The sequence below is a fragment of the Neodiprion fabricii genome, chromosome 4, assembly GCF_021155785.1.
Source record: "Neodiprion fabricii isolate iyNeoFabr1 chromosome 4, iyNeoFabr1.1, whole genome shotgun sequence".
Lineage (NCBI taxonomy): Eukaryota > Metazoa > Arthropoda > Insecta > Hymenoptera > Diprionidae > Neodiprion > Neodiprion fabricii.
In genome coordinates this window covers 41,608,751-41,633,368 of record NC_060242.1, presented here as the reverse complement: position 1 = coordinate 41,633,368, position 24,618 = coordinate 41,608,751, and the positions used below count along the sequence as shown (strand labels likewise).

Below are 24,618 nucleotides of genomic sequence, written 5' to 3'. Positions count from 1 at the left end.
GCGGTAAATTTGATCGCGGTTTCTCGCCAATGAACACGTGGTTTGAACGAACTTTGAACCAACTGCGCGAATCACAATTAAGGTCATGTGGTATGTCTGCCTTTACCGACCTAGCAAACTCACCTTTTCCTTCCTATATTAAATAAACAAACGAACGGACAGGGTTCAATTTTCGACGGCGAGTCGCTCTGTTGTACAGGAATTCAGGAAAGTTACTCATATCCTGAAAATCGTCATAAAAAATGTGCGGTTCTTTGACACGTGTTACTATTCCCACATTTCCCGCATTTTAGGGGCTAAAAAGTGCATATCTGAGATACTTTGCGCAATTTCGGAAAAAATTAGGAGTAAAATGAACCATCGTGAGACTGTTTTCATGCAAAATTAAGGTCGCTAGACGAGAACTAGGAATTAAAATAATCTCGTAAATAAAAGATGCTCTCAAGATCAGCTGGGTGCACGACCAACCAAGAAAAAGGTGAATTTGCTCGATCGGTAAAGGTAGGTGTACTACATGAGCTTAAGATTGGACGAACTTTTGTCTCTGTTTCGGTTTCCAAAGTAGATTGATCGGTTTTAATCCACTAACTACTGGTCGAGGGCTGGCAGATGTTCGACTTATAGTAACAACTCAACGCCAATCAATCGCCAGCGCCTGTCTGTCTTGGAAAAGCTACTATGGAAAGTCTCTGATTGAATAGTTTCGTCATCGTGTAAGGTTCGGTTATGGATGGAATGTCGTCTGGCATGAGATTTCCGTGCGTTGAGTATTTTGCAGGTAGAATTTGACGGTTTTTCACTCACTTCCTGCCCTTGCAAAAATTCACCATACATTCATCGAGTATATTTTCAATTCCGTATAAAGCGATTTACAAATCTGATAGTTTGCGGCTATCGTTTATTTGTTGCGAAAAGTTGCGCTGTCAATTTTTAGATTCATTCATGGAAATTCACATGAATTCTTTTATACCACAAGGGGATGCGCCGGTTCATTCCGACGTTGACGTTTCCCGTTTGGGACACGCGAACTTCGATATTTTTAGATATATACGTGAACGTAGCAATCTACCAGGCATCCCCTTGATTTTAACAACGAAGAACGAATCCCGAAGAAGCAGTTATCGTAAGAGGGTTACTTTTTCCCGCCCACTATTCGTTCAATGAATTAATATCGTAGTATTTGTCGGTGATATTGCGTACACCTACACGGGTACGGAGACGAGGAATCGCACCAAATATAGGAAGTCAAAGAGCCGCGCCGTATCAAAGAAACTCAATCGCCAGCCAGAAGCCGGTAAGTTTGCGACGGTGAAAAGAGCAAAAAGAAAAGAAAAGGAAATAAAAAAGGACCGTAAATGAAAAAAAGAAATTGCAAAAAATCACCGCGACTCGTACAGGTTTCTGTGCTTTTGCTTGCGCCAACTCCGATAGAAGTACCTGTGTAATTATAGCCTTACGGATGAATCCGTTTGTTCAACCGCACTTGCAGGTTTATAGCAAGTTATACTCGAAGCTCAAAGGGCGGGATTGTGCGGGGAAGAAGAAGCGGGAGGGGGGAGAAAATTGGAAAGCATGACGCGATATGAGAGGAGGACAAGAGAAATCTCCGCCTCGATGGCTCGATGCTCTGCGAAATATTTGGGAAAAGTTTTCGAGCGAGCCGGTTCAGCACGGTAGACGAAATGCAAATATGAAAGGGACTGAAAACTGGTTAGAAAACCCTCCGACTATTCGCGAGACTTGTAAAATTGTTACCGTAGGAAAGGTTTGCGGGACTCTTTCATTTCTCCCGTGCCTGTAGGGACTGGGAACACTCGATTTTCAAGATAATCCGAAACTCCTTCGGGAACTCGATTCCCTCCGAATTGCGCGGAGCAGAGGGTGTGCCGTGATAAAAACGCGACATAGGCAGAGGGATAAATATTCGCTCGCGTACCGTGGCCCGGGATTAAACCCTGTCTGGGAGAAAAGGGAAAATAAAAAATTTTTAGTCGCGGTTGAAATACGAGTTGCGACGTCAAAGCCGGAGCATTTTACATATTGTGCGCCAAAAAATGCGCCCGATCATCATTCACTGAAATTCGAGTGAACTTTTCGCGTGTTCGAAAGGATCCTCTTTCACACGGAGGGGAAAATACGCGAGAGATCACCGAGCAACGCGCAACGTAAAAGTTTTCTCTCGGTCGGTTAATTGTCGGTCAAACAGATCGGCGTAATACGGATTGATCGCGAACGTTGAACTTGATCCGATGAAACTGTCACATCAAGGTCACAGTGGCGCCTTTCAGCGAGTCAGAATTCCGAACCGTAATCGATGTTTCCACGACTGTTTTTTTTTTTTAGATAAAAAATAACGACAACATTACCTAGGCGGAGGAAATGAAGAAAAGAATATACTATGTACAACTGCTTGAATCAGATTAACAGCCCATTGTTATTTCCCCCAATGGAAATGTTTCCATCCATCTCACGAGGAACGTATTGTCGGGACAAATTCAAAGACGACGTGTAAAGAAAGGAGTAAAGCAAGTCTTATTGATAAAATACGTTTCAGAAGAAAAAAATTTCAAGAGTGACCTGCTTCCAAGATATATAGGCTACGAATGTATACAGACCTGAGATATTGAGTATGCATAATATAAATTAAACGACGTTTTCCATTCGGGTGGATTGCGAGGCGGAGGAGAGTCGATTTTATCGCGCTTTGCTGGACTAATGTTATACAAAAATACAAATCAATTCAAATGATCACTCGATAGAAAAACGGAGAAAGAAGTAATGTAATAAAAAGAAAAGGAGCGAATGGTAAGGGGGGAGGGGGGGGGGGGGGGGGGGGGGTGAAAAACAATTACATCCCTGATGAATTCAAGCTGATTGGCGGCTTTAATTTGACTTTCAAATGACTGCCTGATAGGGTCTACCTTTCCTCCCCGCTTAACTCGCGCTCTCCGCCACGGAGCAGAACATCGTCCCGATTCCTCTCTCGATGTCTCTAGGGACGAAAACGTTGCTGCAGAGGTTCTGTGTCGTCTGTACGAAGTACCGATTTACGAGCTTTTTCCAGCCCCGCCCTGTTGCGTTGCTAATATCTGCATCAAGGGACGGAATCCTTTCCGCAAATTTGTGGGGAGCTTTTCGATAGAGGTGCGGTTTAAAGTTCCGAACGGTCAAAGTTCAGACAAACCACGATTAGGGCAGAGGTTCCGTTTGTGGTCGCGGTTCGCCATCCTTGGCCAGTCGAGTAAAGCGTTTCGATTGTTTCTGGTACTAAAAATCTGTCCGGTTATCGATCCAATCGGAAGAATATCTTCCCCAGTAAGGGTCAGTGCAGGCTCTTTGATTTCACAGCGCTGAAAAGCGGCCAAACACTTTTGTACCAATTTTGGCCAGGCAGTTGTCTTCAAGTACTATCGATGTCGCCGAAAATGGCACGTCTACCCTGCGTTCGAGATTTTTACCATTTAGAATTTGATCCATTCGGTGTCGAATGGTTTGTCCGAACTCTGGCCATCCGGAAGTTTGATAACTTTGCAATGCTAGATCCCTTATTTCTCGTTCTCCACGTTGTTCCGAAACTAGAAGGAAGAGAAGGATCCTCGGGCATGATGGCGCGGCTTCGTGTGTGCACCGCAGCACTCATTAGCTTCCTAAGTACATCGTAGGTATACCTTACAGCTCGCCGCGTTGCATGCCGGGTAACCGGTGCGGCAGGTTGAAGGAGGCTGGTAACAACAATTCGAACAACTCTCGTAGCATTAATTAGGTAATTAACGAACTCGGGAATCTCGCGCTGCAGCGGAGTCCTGCAGTGCTTTGAAGTCCTGTAGGCCTAGGGGGGCGAGTCCTGAACGATAACCGGGAGTCTCGATCGGCGCATCGATCGAGCCGTAAAATGTCCGGCACAAAAGCCACGTATTCGACGACGGTGGAAGCTCAGCTTTATGGGGTCGTAAAAGCGGCTCCGATCCCAACATTCATGTTGCACGCTACGCTGTATAGATGGAATATCGCGTAAAACAGACACTCTAGCTTCTTATTTTCCGCGATGTTGCCGAGGTCTATATCCGCAACATCGATACGTCATGGAAATACGAACGCGACGTGAATTATTACGCAATGAAACGCTACTCTAACGGCAAAGTCCGTTTTCCCGCTTTAAAGCTCTCAAACATCAACAACGGATTACCGATTATCACAAACTATTTGTTTTTCTACTTTTATTTTCCAGCGATGTAACATAATTACAAGCAGCACTTTTTTTCTTTGTGTTTTAATGGATTTGATATACCTGCACTGTGATTGCTTCGATGTGTTGTATCGCACGTCTGTCGTATAGTTATCGAAGCATTAATTTTCATTAAAGAAAAAAGACAAATTTCCGTTCAAATTTTGAGTGAAGCATTAATTTTTACGAAAGCATGAAATTTGCCGCTCAATTCTTGAGTGAATTGCATTAATTTTCACAAACAAATCAAATTCATCGTTTAATACCGTGTATTCGTTTTTTGACGCACGAGCATCGATTTTTCAACGATTACTGATTTTTTCAAGGTTATCAATTTCAATTCCGAAGCCTTCTCACGTTATCGTTGACAAATGTTTGAAAAAATAATACCGCAGGTCCAATTTCACTGTGGATCGGAAAATTATAAAAAGAATAATTTTTCACCGAAAGCTTCGGGAAACGTAGATGGAAAAAAGTGGTGGATGATTGAAAGGCCGTGTATGTCTAATACTCTGAGTTTAAATGCCCGATCTATCGACTGAGGATCTAGCAACGACGGAAGTACACGAAAATGAATAAAGAGAGAACAGGAGATTCAAGTGCCGATTTATCGAAAAAAATTGTAAGGGCTTGTTGGTTGTTTAACAAAAAGTTGTCACAAGTTACAGGATAACTTGGCCAAATTAATTTGCCGGTAACTGTAACACCTAATTAATAATAATTGGCCGGCGAGAATATATTTTTAATCGAAGGGAGTTCAAAGCTTATTGAGAATGAAAAATTACCGAAAGACACAAAATTCACATCGTATTTTAGTGTCTCGTGGATGCAATTTTTACTACTAATTTTAAATCGCGAGAAAGAAGATTCGTTCACAATTTCTACAATCACCTGCTTTGATAAAGTTGTATTGCTACAATTATCGCCATCCTGAAACGGAGATCCGACGGAAATTGTCCGTTCGATCGGATCCGAACCAGAAAGCCGTGTGCAATGTTTGGCAAAAAATCACCGACGAGCTTCGGAGGCGTTGAAAGGTTAAGAGGTTGAGAGCTCGAGAGGAGCCTTGAATAAGACGATAGTGACTGTGGGTTGAAAAATGAAAGGCTCGACGTTGCGTACGGAAAGCCACGGCAAACTTGTGTGCCGGCGTTAAGATAAGCGCACATATATCATCGAAAATTTCTTATCGCTAGTCTGTGCAGCCTGTTGTAAAAATCAAATATCGTCTGCGCGTATTTGTTCGGTGTCTGTGTCGAACCGCCTTTTGCTCTTTAAGCAAACTCCGAGACAATGGTAGCCACGTTTAGTATTACCAACAGAAACCGGTTGAGCATCCGGACCTCGGCTATGCAAATTAAATCGTTTATATGGCAGGAATGAATTCATTCGCAGTTCAGAAATACCCATATTCTATCGTAAAACTAATTCAATTTTTATTTGCATCGAGCAAAAAGTAAGCAAACGTTTTTTCACCTTTCCAAGTATTTCGTCTCAGAGCGTAACCGGTAAATCGATTTTATAGTCGGACAAATTCTTTTTCGCACTTGACAAAATAATTATGCGAGCCTAAACATGCCGTAACTTTGGTTGTCGTTGGAAAATTTTCAAGTCAATTCCAGATTCCCGGGTCTTTTTTCAACCGTTTTCATCTCGTCTCTGTCTCTTTAAGCGTGTGAAAAGTCTTAGAAGTTGAAAGAGGAAAACAACGGAAGGGGCAAAGCGCAAATGACGTCGAACGGCGTTTTACGAGTCGGGTTTAAGGAGGATGGGAGAAAGCTGCTGGTGGCGTACTTTCGTCAGTTTGATAGGAATTTTCTTCCTGGCGTACACAGCCTTGGAATAATTACAATAACTTCTTACCGAGCAAAGTTCTTATTTCTTCACTTTCTAAGAAATTTGAATAGCGCCACCCTGCAAAGACGGCGGAATAACTTTTGGATAACAAATTATTTTCTCCAAATTTCCTGGCAATTGAAATAACGTTAAATAGCTCGAGACCGTAAGTGATACTAGATAAAACGACCATGAAAATATGTAAATAAATACCAACAATAGAGTAGATAAATCAGATACGATACACACAAAACAGAAAAATTTGGAGAACATTATACTTAGAATTTGGAAGAAAATTATACCGAATAAGTTATTTCATTACAACTTTAAATAAATGATCGTTTTGATCATTTTTCTATGGTCCCCGTCCTACCCGTAAGTTCCAGCGAAATGGGGATTTTTTCCTGGTAATCGTAGCCAAATAAAGGTACACAGATGACGGATACGAGTAGACGATGTCCGATTCCACAGAAAAAGCCAAATTATATCGATTCTCCCCGTTTACCCGACTTTCCCCTGTATATATATATATACATATATACCATCACTCTGCACTTGTTACTGGATAATTTTGATGGAATAATAATGTGCTCGAACTTCGCGTATTTACTTATAATAACGAGGACCGTTATTTATAGGTTAAAGAGTTCGTCGGGCATGTTCCGCTTTCGTGATAAAGAAAAACCAATATTTACAATTCCATCTGTTTTCGTCCTGTATTTATTGTGAATAATGCTAGGGTAATTCCTCGTTTTTTTTATTCTTACTTTTCTTGTTCTCCGACAGGAAATGTAAATTTCAATTCTTGACAGATACTGACATTTGTCAAGATCCAGAATTGCTGCTAACTCCGATCCGTTTGCGAAATTAATCTTGCTAGGGAAAATACGGTCTTGTACAAATTCGATGTAATATTTATACGCTGTGAAATGGAGTTTATTTTACACGGATATCTGAAATGTGAGTTTCGTTACAGGAGAAATCCTTGACGCGCGGAGTCTCAAATTAGGGAAGTGAAAATTTTCGTAACTACTTTGAATCGCATTCAGAGGCACGAACGAAGCACGCGAAGCACATTTTACGCGTCGTACAACATCTCGCATCCATACAACTACCCACATCGGCGTGACAAACGACGCGTTAATTTTCATCGATTTCCATTAATTTTCCTCGATAACTCCGGACCAAACCGACACCATTACCGTTTCAATTATAGCGCGAGGCAGCGGATCGTGAATTTGAACAGCAACAGGGACGATATCCCAGCGAAATGCACTCGATGAAACGTAAATCAGTATAATACAATGATTTGCGAATCGAGAGAATGTGAAAGTTGGAAAAATTGAAGCACAAACTGCGGTCGATATCTACGGTCTGAAATCATGAGCCTGAAGTTAATGACGTTATTGTAACGATCTAATTGTAAGTTTCGAAAAAATCGTTACACATCACAATTACAGAAATCTCTGAAATGCAATAAATCATAACAAGACCAAACGCATAATTCATATTTTGGAAAACTTGACTACTTCAAAGTCACTATAAACTTGCAAAATAGTTCCCCCCAATGTTGCTTCAATGTTACTAACTTCAGTCTCGTGTATAAACGTTTTTCCACCAGGAAGCTTCCTGGGATTTTTACTTCACACACAGGCACGAAAAGAACGATTTTTTACTTTTCCAAGGATCCAGCCTTCACGGATCTCGTCGCGAGCCTTTTGAAGTGTAAATCTGACCCTTGGGGGCGCAGGAAATGAATCGAGAAACGCGTCGCCTTTCCGCAGTCGAAAAAGCAAGGGAAGAAAAAACTTGTAGATATTTTGAACCTCGATCGAGGACGTGTGGGAGACGCGTGAACGAATTGATCGAGATTCGCGGGTTTCCGGAAAATTTCGCATCAGGCACCGTAGTGGCCGCCGTGTTCTATAGACGATCCTTTTTCTACGCTGATCTCCTTCCTGCAAGCGGAAACGAGGGGAAAGAGCCTCCCGTAAAGCACGTCCTTCGCCTATCGATTACTCGGACCACCGCGAATAGTCCATGTGCACACCGGCGCCGCTAGGAAGGGTAATAATAATTCCTGACCGATGAATTACTTCTGCAAAAGCTGGCGCAGACCGCTAAGAATGACAAAAAATAATTGATTTTTCATCAATTAGATTATTTTTACCGATTAATCGAGTGTAATCGATTATTTTTCAAACTCGATTATGTTTTCTCACAATCGATTTTTGATTTTTAATACCATTAACGATGTAATACAGTATCAATTTATGTGATTAAAGTATCAATCATTATCATTCTCTTACTTACCGAGTACACGTTTGATATGATAAGTGAAAGATAATAAAACGAACATTTTCACTTGATATTGAAAAATATTTTCAATGTAACTATGAATTATCAAATATCTTTTCCGCTGTCAAGACTACGTATACTGAAATTCACTTCAAAAAAATAAGAAATAATCGATTAATCGGTTAATTTTTATCGATTCAATCGAGGAGTGTTCGATTATTTCTTTGGACCAGATTAATCGATGCATCGGTTGTTTTTAGCTTATTGTTTCATTTCAAAATCATTTTGCAATATTTACAAAACAATTATACCGTGAACATCTGATTTCTCGATTAAAATGGAATTTTTCATATCGTGGTAACGAACTTTTTAAGCGTAATTTAAGGACTTAACTTTTCTTGGTCGTCGTGTGAGAAGAAAAGGAAGAAAGGGGACTACAAAATAAACGGTGTGGGTAAAATCGAATTTGCAGTTCGATTGTAATTTCTGCCTCGCCGCCATCGGCCGATTACAAGGCAAGTGTATCAATTATTGACCTTGTCTCAATTATCGATCTTTTTTTTATTATATCCGTTGATTCCTTAGTTCTAAAGTAAGGAAAATTTTTTTGTTTTTTATATTTGCAGCGTCTAATCCTCTAGCAATTGGTTTTAATAATCGAGAAATTCACAATTTGAGCGGTCAATTTATAATTTTGAAAAATAAAAGGGTCAACAATTGGCAATAACTGGTACACTTGCTTGGTACATGTATACTGAAAACCGGAGCAATCTCTTGAAACTTGAATATGAACTGCGCATGCGTGAGTTTTATCGGGTATTCGTGCAGGCTGGCCAACCCAAGTTTTCAGCTCTCAAACTGTTTCTACCGGCGATGTAGTTGATACGAATTTTCGAGGTTAGAATCTCAAATAATCGAGGTAGAGACTCGGAAAGGTTTCGGAAGCATTCGCTATCGGTCCGGAAGGTTGATCCCACAAAGAACGGTCGGAATTTAATGCTTATGCTCTTTGAAAACTCCAACGTAGAAATTTTGTGTACGTTGGCCCGGCTGCATCGCAGAGAATAATATCACTGCGGGAAGATTTCGCGGACCAATGATATTGAATTATTTGGCGCATGCGCGGTTGATTTTCAACTTTCAAGAGTTTGTCCCGGTATAGTCGCGAAGTCGACCGCTTCACGAGGAAAAATCGTCCCCATTGACAGTCCGATATCCCTTTATCGCAGCGACGAAGCAGCGCTTCATAAACCGTAAGATTATACGATCGTAATTCACTTCGCTATCGGCTGACAAAGAGTCGTCGGCTCGGCGACGGAGGGCGAAACGAGGCAACGGTGAGATATAGGAAGCAAGGCATGGGAAACTTTTGGCAAACAGGAAACAGAGCCAGCGTGAGACCCGGGAAATAAAATTATTATTTCCTTGCAAATGCGCGGCTGAAGGATAAGGGCTTAGCTGGTGCCTTATTACAAACACACCCGCGCCGCTAGTTTGTGCGAAACTCTCGTCCGTGCGGGGCTTATTTTTAATGGCGGGCCGTCTGCTGACCCCGTCACGACTGACGATCGTGGATCGTGCATGACGAGTGCGGAATTATGCGAATTAGGAGATAAGGAAGGCGAAAAAAGCGGGCGCGTTACTCCACGTCTTACATTTGCAACGCGGCCTATTGTCGTACCTCATTCACGTTTAGCTCGCGTCGCGATTTAAAGCTTTGATTATATGCCTCCTCGAAACCACGTCATCCTTTGTCGAATGGTGGTTCGTACGCTTGTTCCTTAACTCTTGTTGACGTTTTTTTTTTCCTCTCTCTCTTCTTAGTCGTAAATTCCTTCGTTACTGCTCCTCCGTCAACTTTAAAGCAGGAGACGAATTGATGCGGTTCATTCTTTACGCGGGCAATTTAGTGGGAATCAATTATCCAATGACAGAATATTTATAGGTGTCATGCGATTTGCTACTTCAAAATAGAGTTAACGTACGACGGAATGTTTATATTTTGCATGTTTTCTGCAGACCCATATCTGTGTCTGAAATTTTTCAACTATTCGAGACACCCGTGAAGGGGAATAATTCTTATGTTCCTATATCTTTAACCCTTTCATGCACGTTAGAACCCTCAGCGTCGAACCTTTTTTTGTTGCATCTTTGTATTTATTAAGCTGCTGTTTTGGTAACAACTGCAGTGTTTTTTCGTTTCACGTGATCCCCGAAATATTTATAAGTGTAAAAAAAAGATAAAATTTAGTCATTCATTCGTAGCGGAAATAAGCATTTTCTGCTAATCTAGGGTGAAAATCCAAATGCCAATTTTTGTACAAACTTAATACACACCAAAAAATTTTACAGAATTTTTTTAAATATATATATATTTTTTTTTTTTTTTTAATTTGGTTTTTGTCGAAAAATAAAAATACCGTAATTTGTATACTATGTCGAAAGAGACAATCGTATTTACTGATAACTTTGATTCCGAGAGTTGTTTGCATTCGAATCTGAAGAAAAAATTGTATAATTTTAGAACCTCGAAACGACGGAAACAATGACAAACCCGAATACAAGATAAAAGTAAAATTGCTTCGTTGTTAGAAAAGTTTATGAATTCCGGATGGTTGCGTTGTGTTCACTTTGGTTTTTTCGCTCTTAACGCTTTTCGAAACTATAATAGCGACTAATTTTGAACTCGGACTCGTAATCAGCGACCTTAGAAATCATCCCGTACTAAGCTTTATCAGAATCAAATAACTGTTTGAGTTCACATCCGCCATATTGAGTCCGCCTCTTTGAATTTTTGAATTTCGAGTTTACATTCATAATCAGCGACCCCAAAATTTCCAGTGAATCTCCCGTAAGGAAAAATGTTTCCGTGAAAGGATTAATTATACTTATTCCAGGTCTCGGGTCGCTTGCTTTTTCGTTAAATACACCGTTACAGTCGCCTGTAAATTATAACCGTCAAAGTTTTTGGCCCTGTCGGACAAACGTAAAACGGGTTGCATGTGAAACTCGACCTTTACCCTCAAGGAGTTCGCTCTTCAAGTCCTCTGCTTAATCTTTATCTCTTTGTACGGTAAATACGCAAAGCCCTGAATCATACGCCTACAGCGGACGCAAAAATGAATCAAATTAATACAAAAACTCTATACCAAGAGGGAGGGTGGGGGGGGGGCAGGTAAAAAAATTATACACCTGTGCATTGTATGAAAAATATAATTGGATTTTTCCCATTTTTTACACTGAAAAATATTTCAATCGAATCAAGTTATAGACACATCCGAGTTTTTATCTGCATTGTATACCGGGAATTCCAACGATTTTTCAATATTATACAACGAACCAGTTTACCGGCACATTTTTGGTCTCTCGGGGGTTATTTTCCAACGTTTAATTTCCCTGTAGTACTTTAGCGAGAAACCTCCGTAGACGAGGTGAGATATTTTATGAAACATACCGCTATTTGCACATAAATACACAACGAAATTGATTCGCGTTTCAAGAGTCGACTCCGTAAATAATACTTCAACAAAATTTAACTGCCGTTGAAACGCTTTTTCCACCTGGAGCGAACTCTCCGCAACTTTCTGAACTTTGCCTGATTGACTCTCTTTACCTTACGATTAAGAGATAGGTACGCACTCAAAACGGAGGTCTGTGGACTCAAAGAAAAAGAAAAAATAAAAAAATTAAAAAAACCGAGGTTACGTGAGTTTTTGTTCACAAAATATACGGCGAGAGGGAGACGTAAGAAGGAGATGAAAAAAAAGAGGGAGGAGGAAAAACTGCCCATAATATTGAAATTAAACTCGCACCGTGCACGATAGCCTTGATATGTGGAACAGGTACTATCAGTAGGTAGGTACACTTGGGGACAATGAATCTGAGACGGCTAATTTTTTACACTAGACAGTCACGTTGGCAACACGGAGAAACATACAGCGCCATAATCTGCCGAGCGCGAAACAAATTCAAACTCAATGAACGTAACGTAATCCATGACCGTCGGATCCAACATTGGAATACGTGTCAATCCAACAAGTCGTTATCCCCGCGGTATTCTAAGGTTAGATTCGACGGCCATGGGTTATGCTGCGTTTATTGAGGTTAAGTTGGTTTCGCGCTCGGCCGACTGTGGCGCTGTAGGTTTCTCTGCGTTGCCAACGTAACCGTCCAGTGTAAAAAAATGAGCTGTCTCAGATTCGTTGTCCCCAAGTGTACGTACGTACGCGTACCTACTTATTAGCCGAGGTTACACGGAGGGCGGTGTGGAATCGTCGCAGAACGCGGGACTTCCAGGTGTTGGAGCATCGAGGCGAGTTGCGACGAGGTAATTAGCCCCCTGCCGGCTCAAGGATGCCGAGTGTAAAAATGGTCCGAGCGCGTATCCAGGTTGCGGATGCCCAGAGTTCGTGACCAAACCTGGACCGCGAATGGATATCGGACAGCCGTTTGGCCGTCGGGGATTCGCTGCAACGCTGACCCATCGGGAGGAATCCGCGCCAATACTACATTCAAATTACCATCCTATTCCGAATCCGGGCTTCGGCCCCGAGGCTTCCAGGAGTACCTAATCTGCATTTTACCGACCGCGCCATCTTCCGGGAGAGGCGAGCTCGTCGCTGCCGCCTCCCAGGGGGCGCCAATTTTGCGCATGCGGTCTTCGAGTCATTTGCTATCTGGATAGCAGAGTTTTTTTGACGGATCAATTTGCAGAGGGTATAAATAAGTTTGAAAAGTAACGGAGATGTTGATCGTTCGACATTTTGTGTAAAGATATTAACAGGAATTGAACAAAATATTTTCACCAATAACGACCCTACAGGCCTAAGCCTGAAATACGGAGTGTAGAGGCAAAGGCAAGTATGTCGTATGGGATTGCAACTTAAAAAATTTCCGCCAATTCTAAAATGATCAAAAAATAAATCTGCAGCATCTGATCTTCTAACAATTGGTTCGAGTAATCGAGAAATTCACAATTTGCGACGTCAATTTATAATTTTGAAAAATAAAAGGGTCAATCTTCGGTCTAAACCTAGAGTCAGTGTTTTTCGGTAGGTGATAATGGTTCGTGAAAATAAGACTGATCTTTTCAAGTGCAATCACCCGAGAATCAGGATTGACTAACCAATCTCCCTCACCATAGAGGACACGGTCAAAGTAAGAGCAGTTTCCAAATCGGTATAATTCGATTCGGAATAGATGAATTTTATTTTTTTAATCCACTGACAATGACTTGAGTTACGGTTATTAATTTCATTGATAACATTTCGTGGCCGTGAATCGGATGAATTTTGATTCGTCGTTGTTGGTAAAAATAATTTGTTCAATTGCTGTTAATATCTTTACTCAAAATGCCGAACGATCAACATCTTCGTTACTTTTCAAACTTCTTTGTACCCTCAGCAAATTGACTCGTCAAATAAACTCTGTTAAATACTGTTTACTGCATCGTTGCGCAGTATCAAATTTTTGCTGCAAACATATAGTGTCATGATCGGCGTGTGTGTATTAAACATGTAAATAACGAACCGTAAATTGAGTTAGCAGCAACGTAATCTCTGCAGATGGTTATCAATCGCGACAGTTGTACGTACATGTATACGTATATAATACTCTTTTATGTTATATCTGATCGCAACTGATGCCTTCTGATCGATGGTTGATCTACGTTCACGGTCGAAAAACTTACGAGGCTGAAGTTAGTAAGATTACCGTATCACACGTTCGAAGATATAATTACTATTTTGCACTTTATGGAATAACTCGAAACTTCACCCTGATAAAAATTTACCAATTTACCTTAAGGTGGTATTCTGGTTTAGAGATTTGGAGATATCGATTCATTTTATATATTTTTTTTTTTCATATTATTATAGCTTCATCTTTCAAGAATATCTTGGCCCAAAGTCGATGTCGAATTTCCAAAAATTGAGAAGGTTATGAGCACTTGAGTGAAACGATGTAAGACCGCTCGGTGTGCGCTTCGAGAAATTTATTGGCTCCAAAGTTAGAAAGATAGGCCTGTAAGGAAGCTGCGAATGCGGCAGAAGGCCTTCTATATGCCCCAGGAATCGCCGATAAACGATAAGAAAAATACCCATTCTAGCTGATACAGAAACAAGCGTGAAAACCGAGGTCGTGACTTGAAACGCATCATCTTTAATTGCGTCTATCTCAAAACTACATTTTTCAACCTGGTTGACATAAAATCTCGAGTTCTATTCAACTGATTGACTTGAAATTTGGTATGAATCTTCAGTACAGATCCCTCTAGAGCCTGTACTATAGGCATTGCGAAATTGTTATTAAAACTATTGAAAAAAAATTGAAAATCATCGAAAAAAAATTAATTTCTTCTTTAAACAGTCGCCATTTTCCTACTTTTTTTTTTTTTTTGTTTTTTGTTTTCTCTTCTTGGTACGGGCTATAGTGACGTTCTTATCAATCAAAAAAGTTCGTCGTTCTGTTACCGATGACCGAAAGCATTAGAATCGCGTCAACCATCTCAACCGGTTTTTTTTTTTACGTTTTGTCACCACTGTATTTAGAAAAATTTAATTGAAATTTCTTTAAGCATCAATAAGAATTCCGGGAAAAACAGATGATGAGGAATTTTTTTTTTTTTTTTAATCAGGCGTGTGAAAAAACGCCCGAAATTCAGAGCTCTAGACCAGGATACCCCCCCTTATTAAGGCATGCGAGTATATGACTGCTGAAAAATTTTTGTCTTGTGATCCGAATCGACGATCTTCTTGTCGGCCACGTCGCACTCTCTCTCTCTCTCTCTCTCTCTCTCTCTCTCTCTCTCTCATACACACACTTCAATTCCGTCGCTTCGTAAACCTCAGTTCCGAGCGTCTAGTTGTTTTTCACTTCTGCTGAAATTATCATAAGCCCCGCATGACGGATTTCACCTGCATCGATCAATGACCACCGTCAATAGCCGGTGAGAACTCGATGCTGATTCAACGTCTGGTCAGCGCAAGGCTTATCGTCCTTGCTCCGAGTGAACCGCGTAGCGCTGACTATCAGAGAGAGAGAGAGAGGGAGAGCGATTTAGCCGGGAAGTTCGAGAGAGAATAAATAAAAGGCGAGTGACCGACTGCTTTTGCACGGTCGAAATCGAAGCTACGCATCAAGATGGAGATGAGAAGGTCCGGCTCTCGACCCGACATGGGCCGAGGGTCGATCCTCGGTGATTGCCGCGGTCGGCAATAAGGTCGAACCAGTCAAAAGTGGTTCTTCTCTTTGATAAGTACAGGCAATCTCAGCGTGCGCTAATCAAAAGATTTGTCTCCGTGCCCCGTTGTGGGTGGGATGCTTATAGTCGGTGCCCGCAGAAGCGAGTCGAGCTTTTATATTATTCCATGTTGCGCGGTGTAGATACTACCTCCCTCGTACATATATGCTTGACGATTAACCTGAAATACAACATGTATACCTGTGTAACAACAGCCGTGCGATTACAAAAGTTTTTTCTCGCCTGGCGAGAAATTTAAAGATTTTCGTACACACGTGTCTATATTTAAACGGCGAAATAAGTTTCTTTGTTGTTACACACGATACGATTCTTTGATCAGCTTTTATCTTTAAAGTATCATCGTAAATTTGGTTTATCTGTCTCTTTCCGCTCTCTGTACGTTAGGGATTACTTATGTGCTTCGCAAAGACTTTCAAGGTGACAAATATCCTATGTACGATTACGAACGGCCAAGTTCAGGGATCATGCTGGTTCAGTAACGAATCGAAGAGTAACTGTGTTTCGCCGTGGTTAAAATACGCTGATCGGTATGATTTTCCTACGTCAAATCAAAGCACTCGCGAAGAACAGAATATAAATTTTCAAACGTTTATTTTCATCTTCCTTACATTCATTTTGTAAGGTTGAAAATGACCTGGAGAAAAAGGAATCCTCACGGTGTACACGATTGAGGCCGTAAATATTGTCTAAAACAAAATTTGTAAAAAGATTATTAATCAGTACGAAAGCCGCTATCTTGCTATCGAGGTTTTTTCTTTTTAAATCAAAATTTTCAAAATGGCGGAATTTAGCCGATTTTTTCGACGAATTTTTCGTTAAAAGGAATATGAAGATTCCGAAAAAAAGCTTCAATAGCAAGATAAAGAATCGCGTGAAGAATAAAGAGTTCAAATTTCATACGAATAACTTGAAAACTCCATCTTTAAGGGTGTACACCGTTTTGAAAGACCAGGTTTCGAGGAAGCCATTGAAAAAGATACGAAAAAAGTGAAAATAAACGTTTAAAGATTTATTTTTTGTTATTGACGAGTGCTTTGATGTGAGATTAAAAAAAAAAAATCAGATAGATCGGCTTATTTTACCCAACGAAAAAAAAGTCGCGAAAATCAGCTATTTTTCGACCCGTTACACTAGCACGGTCCCTTAAATTCCTTCGGGAGGCTCCTTATTGCGACGCTTCGTTGAACCTAATTCGAAACGATTTCACCGATTTTTATAAAAGCACAATTTATGCTCGTATGTATTATAATTGCATGGTACAAGAGCTTTTCACTGGCTAAAATACAAACAACCTTATCGATCAACTTCTTCTCTGTTCGTATGCTTGTTTCTCGTACAAGCATATATCGCGCGTCTAATGGTATAAAAACGTATGCGCCATTATGCGACCTTTTACCACGCGTAAAGCTGAAAAGTCGTACCTTTTCCCCCTTTGTATTTACGCGAAAAACATGAGGATACATTCAAAAAGTTGAAACTGAAGAATGGATCAATTGACTGTGAAAGGTAGTAAGTACTGTCGGTTATGCCCTTTAACCGCGAACTTTGTGAAAAATAATCACATTCGCATGTATCTTTTTCTATGCAATAATTTTTTTCAAACATTCTCCCGCAAAATCCACGAATCTTTACACTTCAAAGGCTTTTTCGTCGTTTCGATATCATTTTTTGAGAAAATATGAGGTTTCTTGAAATACCCTCTGAAATGAATAAATGATCACGTTTTTAACGTTTTCGCGTCGTTTGTGAAAGAAAAAATATTTTTAAAAACAGAAAAATGATGGATACGACGTCGTACCATTTATGTTGGTGTTGGAAGGACGTATCCGCCAAACATAAAGTCTTTTACCTCTATTTATTCTATCACTTAATTTTTGTGTAGATATGCATTTCGATTGCTTTCGTCGCGAATTTAATGCCACAAAAGAAAAAAAATGCAATAGTACGTCCCCGTACCATCAGACACGCGATATAATTGACTGCTACACGTGTGTCCAATCTGCAATTTTGATGATCCTGCAGTGCTAAGCGAGGCAGTAAGCGAGGAGACACCGTGTTCGTTGTAACCGATACGTTGCAGCGTGTATTCTGCATACGCTGCTACGCATATCCACCATTAAAATTGAATCGTCCGATCCGAAGAACAGAAACGAGCTGCAGATCCCGGTTCAATTTCACATCGATTTCAAACCTAAACTTACTCACGTGTCTATTCGTATTCGTACGAAGGCGTACCTAACTAGATTCGAGAGTATCTCCCACGTAAGTGATACGCTAAATTACCTACCGCTAGAAATATACGATACGTGAATATAATTCAATATTTACAAACGATGGGGTGTTGGATATACCGCACGCTGGAGTTTTCTTTTCTCCCGTATACTTTCTTCTTTCTTTAAATCCTCTCTTAGGGGGTAACACCACTGTAAAAAGAAAAAGAAAAGCGCTTTTTTGACCACTCGTTTCTTTTTTTGGGTGGATGAAAAATTGATAAGACAATAATATTTACGGAATTTATCAAGCGTGTATTTAATTGTAAGTAAAATACAGAGAATTGTTGTCAATAAATATGAAAAAATGGCCACACTGGAGACATTATCGCGAGACATGATGAATTCTGCGGCACGTAGTGTAAATGGGTCAAATTTGAATCTAGAAAAAAATAATTACTTAATCTAATTGTTTGTAGCGAGAAAAATACGTAGGGGGTTTTAAAAATATTGATTTTCGTATAATTTGCGGGTATTTGAATGAAAATCTTCAATTATTGACGAAAGAAAGGGCACTTATTTGTTAATTTAATAAACAATGTTTCAATTAACTTATCGAAACTCCCCGACATATTTCTTTAGTTAATAATACGTAGATTAAGTGATTTTTTTTTCCAAATTCAAATTTCCACCAGTGTTACACTGCGAGCCGTATGTCTCGCGATAATGGCTCCAGTGTCGCCATTTTTTGAATATTTTTTAACAACAGTTTTCTGTATTGTACTTTAAAATATGCCTAACAACTTCCTCAAATATTATTATTTTATCAGCTTTTCTTCCATTCAAAAAAAAGCATCGAACATTTTTTAAATTTTTACAGTGGTATTACCCCTTAAATTCCAATATTTGCAACATTTGTAAACCGACTTACGAAATAATAAAACTTGATCGAATGACACGGTAAAATAGTGTAATTCGTTAATCACTCATTTGTATTAATTGCACGTTCAATCCGCAGTCTGACTCATAGTACGCTGCACAACGGTATTAGTTCAAGTCATACTCCGCGATATGTCTTCCGGCGCAATACATTCCGCGGTCATCCTTGAGAGGACGATATAGTCCTTAAATGTCTTCCGCTTCGGCTAATGTCAGAGGCTGTATGCCTCGCGACGCAAGAAAAGACATGACAGTCGAATTCTTATACATGCAATTCTGAACATTTCTGCATAATCGGTGTGTTTTTGGTTTTGTTTTACGCGTTGCTGCGCGTAGCCTCTGACATTAGCCAGAGTGGCAAATATTTGACGCAGTCGTTAAGGACTGACTATAGCATCCCTTTTAGCATCCGTATTGCGAAATTTTCATTGCCGTATTCGCCACCCTCAGACACTTGTGCTAATGTTGGTTACGTTCGCCACCGCGAAATTTTGCAAGAAGGACTTTTCTTTACGCGACAGGAGCGTCAAAAAGTGACTGCGGCGTTGTAAATTTGCGTAGACGTTGAAAAATGTAAAAGTATCTCAGGTCGATCCCTCCGATTTGATTTCTCTCATAATATGTTACAGTAAACTAAAAACTTAGCGACACGTATTTCTTTTTTTTAACCGCCATCGAGCACTTTCAAGAGAAAATTGCATTCTTCATTTCTCGTTATGAGAAAACTTTTCCACTTAAATTGGTTAAAAAATATTATGTTTTTTTGGGTTAAACCGTCAAATCGCCCGTCGACATGCCTTACTTTGAAGGGTGGTTTCACCCCGTTAGAGCGTTCGATGACTGATAAAGGAAAAAATATGTGTCGCCTAGTTTTCAGTCTACTATAACGTATTACAAAAGTAATCAAACCGAAGAGATCGACCTGGGATACCTTCCTTGTCAGAAACGAATTCAAGGGTTGTTAGAATCTCGACTCGCAGATTGAACTACGAGTTGAATATTAATATCGACCTTCTGACATCTTCCATCGAATTCCCCGAGAATTGCGCCGTTCCTCGAGTTACGTACCGTGACCGAAGTACACTGGCGAATCCCACCAGAGATGTATCAATCCCTTATTTCACAATCAGACAGTGGCTGTATATATACATGGGGATGTATTCCGTCGCACGCTTTCATCTTTGTCATGTAAAACTCTGATTTACGGGTGTACAAGCATTAATCGGGAGGGTCTCTAGTCGTACGTACGTACAGGTTTCACATATTGCCGATAGCGAATTGAAGCCGCTGCGGTATCCGTTCCTCCAACCACCAGGTATAAATCATTACCCAGAAAGCCGTGATGGATAACCGGCAGTCGCTCACAATCGGACGAATGTACGAAACAAAAGTATCGGCAGCCATCGATATTCATAAATTTACTGCAGTATACACGGAAGTTTTCTTCTTTTATACTTCCTTCAATTTGCAAAGGATGGTTAATGCAAAAGATGAAGAGTTAAAAATGAAACGTAACTAATGAAGATGCGCTAATTTTCGAAGGGATTGTATTACGGCACAGGGTAAAGTGGAAAATTTACACGAGTACACGCGCGTCCATCACCGATGTTCACGAGGGAGAAATGGAAAAGAGAGAGAAAATAAACCGAGATCTCAGTACGTATCATCTCGGCGCCGCCGCGGAATTAAAGCGCTGCACAGCTTGCATTGACAACTGTAAAAGTAAAGTTCTGTTTACCGATTAAAGGCGTGTAACGAAACATTGGTAAGCGGAACAGATAAGCTTCGATGGATATACGTGTGTAATAATAAATTGAAACAGACGTATCGATACTCGCAGTGATTTATATAAGACACGCGCGTTATCGGCGATAAATAAGGTACATACTGAAATTGGTGCGTGGGGATGTTTAAGACGTATTATGGCAGTAGGTATTTATTTGATGATACGTCGAGCTGAGATTGACAGCCCGAAATTTTACCGCCGATATAGATATAGGTGTAAAATTTTCTACCGCACAAGATGCGGGTGAAGAGATAAGCGTTGGTATAGTCTGTGTGTATAGGCAATAAAACAGAAATAGAACGAGCCAGCGGAAAGAAGAAAAATTATTGACCACAACCTAGCGGAAATATTGAATAATACATTCTTGAAAAGGTCAGGCGAGTCAATGAAAATTACATTATGTACCCTGGCAGGGAAAGTTTTATGTGTAACTTTGTCGGGAATTCCATAACTTTTTGCAACGGTATCTTATGGTCGGAAATTTTTCATCGATATTGAGGATTCGGACAAAAATTGCAAAGAAAATTAGGACGGTAGTGAGGTCTGTAATTCACCGTGTAAAGGAGGTTGACACGTGAGCGTGAGTGAACGTTTCTTTGAAAAATTACGAAGCTGAATTTTCACAATACGTATTTCTTCAGATATGCAAATAGGAACGTATTTCGGAATAATAGTTGAGAAGTTTTCAGAGAATGAGGTTCAAGTTTGTAGCGTTGTTAACTGTTAATTAATTATTTTAACTCACTGTTTTCTTATTTTTACATGGACTTTGAAGGAACTAAGATTTCGAAATATAAACATCTCTTGTTTTATTACGGTTTAAGGAATTTCAAAAAACAATTCCAAAGTCGCGAAGTAAACATTTTTCATTAGCATAAAGAGTTACAATAACGTAACTGTAACATCAACACGATTTCAGAAAGACAAACTTCTTCCAGATCCGTGTTATGAGAGACAAACCCGCGGCATCATTCGGCCAGTTTTTGTTGAAAAAACGAAATTTAATTGATAAAGAAAAGAAGATAATTTCAGATAATCAGATAATTTGGCAAGACGGTAAATATTTATTCAGTATATGCAGAACATATTGACGTTAAGTTGTACACAAGTTATACATTTTTCAAAATCATTCACAGAGAATCGACTAATTGCAAGTAACGCACCATCAAGTATATTATGTTCTGCGTGCACGAAGAGAGAGAGAGAGAGAGAGATATGCAAATACGCCGATTATACGTACGATAAATATATACACAGCAGTTAGATTACGCACGTATACAAACGATTCGTCCGCCTACAATAACAATTGAATATCGCGGTGAGAATCGTAAAGATTGAAATGATATAGAGGTGAGAGAGAGAGAGAGAGAAACTTAACACCAAGTGCCGCTGGCTTGGCGCTAGATTCTAGAGCTGCAAGTCACACGAGTTCCCGTGTAAAAAATTCAAACTCACTAACGTGTCTGGATGGAACGGAAATGGTGGGAAAAAAAGTAAATTACAAAGGATGAGAGAATGCGAAATGAAAGTATAAGTGTTTGCGTAATCTCGGCAATACTTACCAATCAATTAACGTCGACGCGTAGAACAAAGCGAGTAGCAGAAATAGAAAGAGAAAGAGATACGTCGCTGGAGCAAGGTATCGTCTCTTTATACGCACCAAAGTACAGACAGTTGTACGTATTGGTCGATATTGTGGATGCACTATTCGGTCCACCACAAACTTCGGATGCACAAACTTTTACTTGAACGTATACGAATGATTTATATCGGAACTTATGCTTGGACTTTCTTTGTTATCTTTCTGAAACAATAACGTAAGGCTGTTGTTAAACTTTGAACGTTGTTGAAAATCAAGACAAACGGGGGATCTTGGAGAGGGCGGGGAAAGTTTGAAAATAGAACTTGTTTTTTTTTTTTTTTTTCAAATTATACAACACACACGAGCACAGGAATGAGGGAGAAAAGTTTTACTACGATAATAACACTACGTTGAAATATATTGTGTGCTGCGCGGGGCGGCGCGACGTTATTACGGCTTCGGTAAAAGTTGAACGGATTTTCAAATATATGGCGCGTTTCTCAAACGATTTTAAACCCTACAGCTGCCTACGATCTCGATATTGTCGGTTAGGTTGTTTCTTTCGCAAACATGTAACTTGTACGTTATGCTACATCGATTACTTCGCGATTGGTGCACACACGTCGAGCGGACGTTTATTTGATTATTTATAATAAGAGCGTGGTTTACGTCGACTTATCACGCGCTTCTGTTGTTTGGAATATTTTTCAAATAAAGAACAGGAATCCACACGTTTCTTAGACAGCTGACAGGCGATCGACGAATTGGCGCGTTTGTTCAAATTAATAAATCACGACGCGACGCGTTGATGCGTCTTCACTTTCTCTCCGTCTCCGCGTTTCCTTTCTTTCTTTGTATAACTTGAATTTTACCTCATCTTTACGACTTGTACTTACATACGGTTGCTAAATTTTAATTTCTCAACTTACACAAGTTTTAATTAATTAACAAACGTCGATTCAGGGAAAAAACAAGCCTCGTCAAATTTTACAAAATCCGCACTTACTGCCGACCGAATATCGTCGCATGTATACACATGCATATATGTGCACAAACGGTGAAGTCGAAGCCGTCGCGGGGTCTATCAAATAATAATATTCAGAGGCATTCGAGCAAACACAAACGTGATAGCACGCCGCATGCTTGTTTAGAATATACTGAATATATTTTGACCCGAAGCAGCGCCGGTGCTTCGCCTCGGCGAACCTCGGGGACCCTCGGGATCTGTCCCAGGGTCGGCGCGACGCGTTCGACTCGCGGGGGTCGAGGAGGAGGAGAAGAAGAAGGAGGGAGAGAAGAGTCGGAGATACGATTCGACCGCCGTCGGAGTGACTCGGGGGCCAAAATTCATTTTCTGCACTCGGTCTATCGATATAACCTCGCCAAAAATAAAACAAAAAAGAAAAAGAGATGAAAGAAAAAAAAAAAACGAAAACACTCGACCGGAGATTCGCACGAGTCAGCGACGTTGTTTCGAGATTTTGAAATCGAACGACGGAGAAAACGAAGAGTAAAATCAACGGATAAACGCTGCACGGGTGGAAAAATCGCTACGCGATAGGATTGCCCCCCTCGTTACTACGAGTACGAGTTCTATTAAATTCATCCGCATGATCGCGTTCAACAATGAATCGTGATTTGTACATCCCGCTGACTAGCTTCGACCTTATAATACGTTCAATGTTTCACCCGTGGACCTGTAAGTGTAGGTACCGTAACGGCACCTCTGCGTGTATTTCTCATTTAGTAACCAGTTTTCTGCAAGCTAAGCATACAAAGTTTTGCATAACAATATTGAGAAGCGTATAAGAATGAAAATAGAGGTGAAAATTAGAACCCGAAAGGTGATGTATTATAGGTATATACCGCTTTGCGAACAGCCTTCCACGAAGATCCTCATCGTCGTTGTACTTTGAGTTCTGTCCCGAGATTCCAGGACCATTCTCTTACGGATCGACACTTTGCGGTTATTAAAAACTTTTACCTGGAACTCTGGTAGAGATCCAGCCGGTTTGGTTTTCAAGCAAATATAAACCCTGGTCCAGACAAAGTTCGGACTAATTTCGATCTAAGGTCCAACTCTGCGTGGCAAAAGCAAACGGATAGATGCCTAGGTGGATAGACGGATGTATAGATAGAGCGAGAGCGATCGGGACAAGGGAGCAAAAGTGAGAGATTGGGGTAGCCGGGGACAAAAGTCACTTCCATACTCCTGCATTATCTTCCAGGCGCTGATCACGATCCAACGCATGGTGACACGTATATGTACCAAGAAGATGCTAGGTATTCGTACCATTAATGTCCACGGTTCGACTGTCCTTAGGGGACACCATGTGCGAACAGCGAACAGACTGCGAGGAGTGACCGTCGCATCGGTTCCGGTGAAACCCTGCTGGGTTTGTACCGTAGATACGGATGTGAGTACTGCAACGTGGTCGTGGCTGATTCCTCATCCCGCAACTGCAGCTACCTATCAGGAAT

General features: G+C 40.5%; 1 protein-coding gene across 5 annotated transcripts in view; it reads right to left on the bottom strand.

Moving 5' to 3' along the window:
* LOC124181383 overlaps positions 1-23,273 on the bottom strand; it is a 106,790-nt gene extending 83,517 nt beyond the window's left edge. For 2 of the 5 annotated variants that reach the window (XM_046567904.1, XM_046567901.1), the window contains exons 1-2: positions 23,034-23,273; positions 22,118-22,359 (exon numbers count right to left, since the gene is read on the bottom strand). The gene's annotated coding sequence lies outside the window, so the exon portion shown is untranslated. The remainder of the gene's footprint in view (positions 1-22,117; positions 22,360-23,033) is intronic. The other 3 variants (XM_046567902.1, XM_046567903.1, XM_046567905.1) reach the window with 3 other exon arrangements.
* Between the last annotated feature and the right edge of the window lie 1,345 nt (positions 23,274-24,618).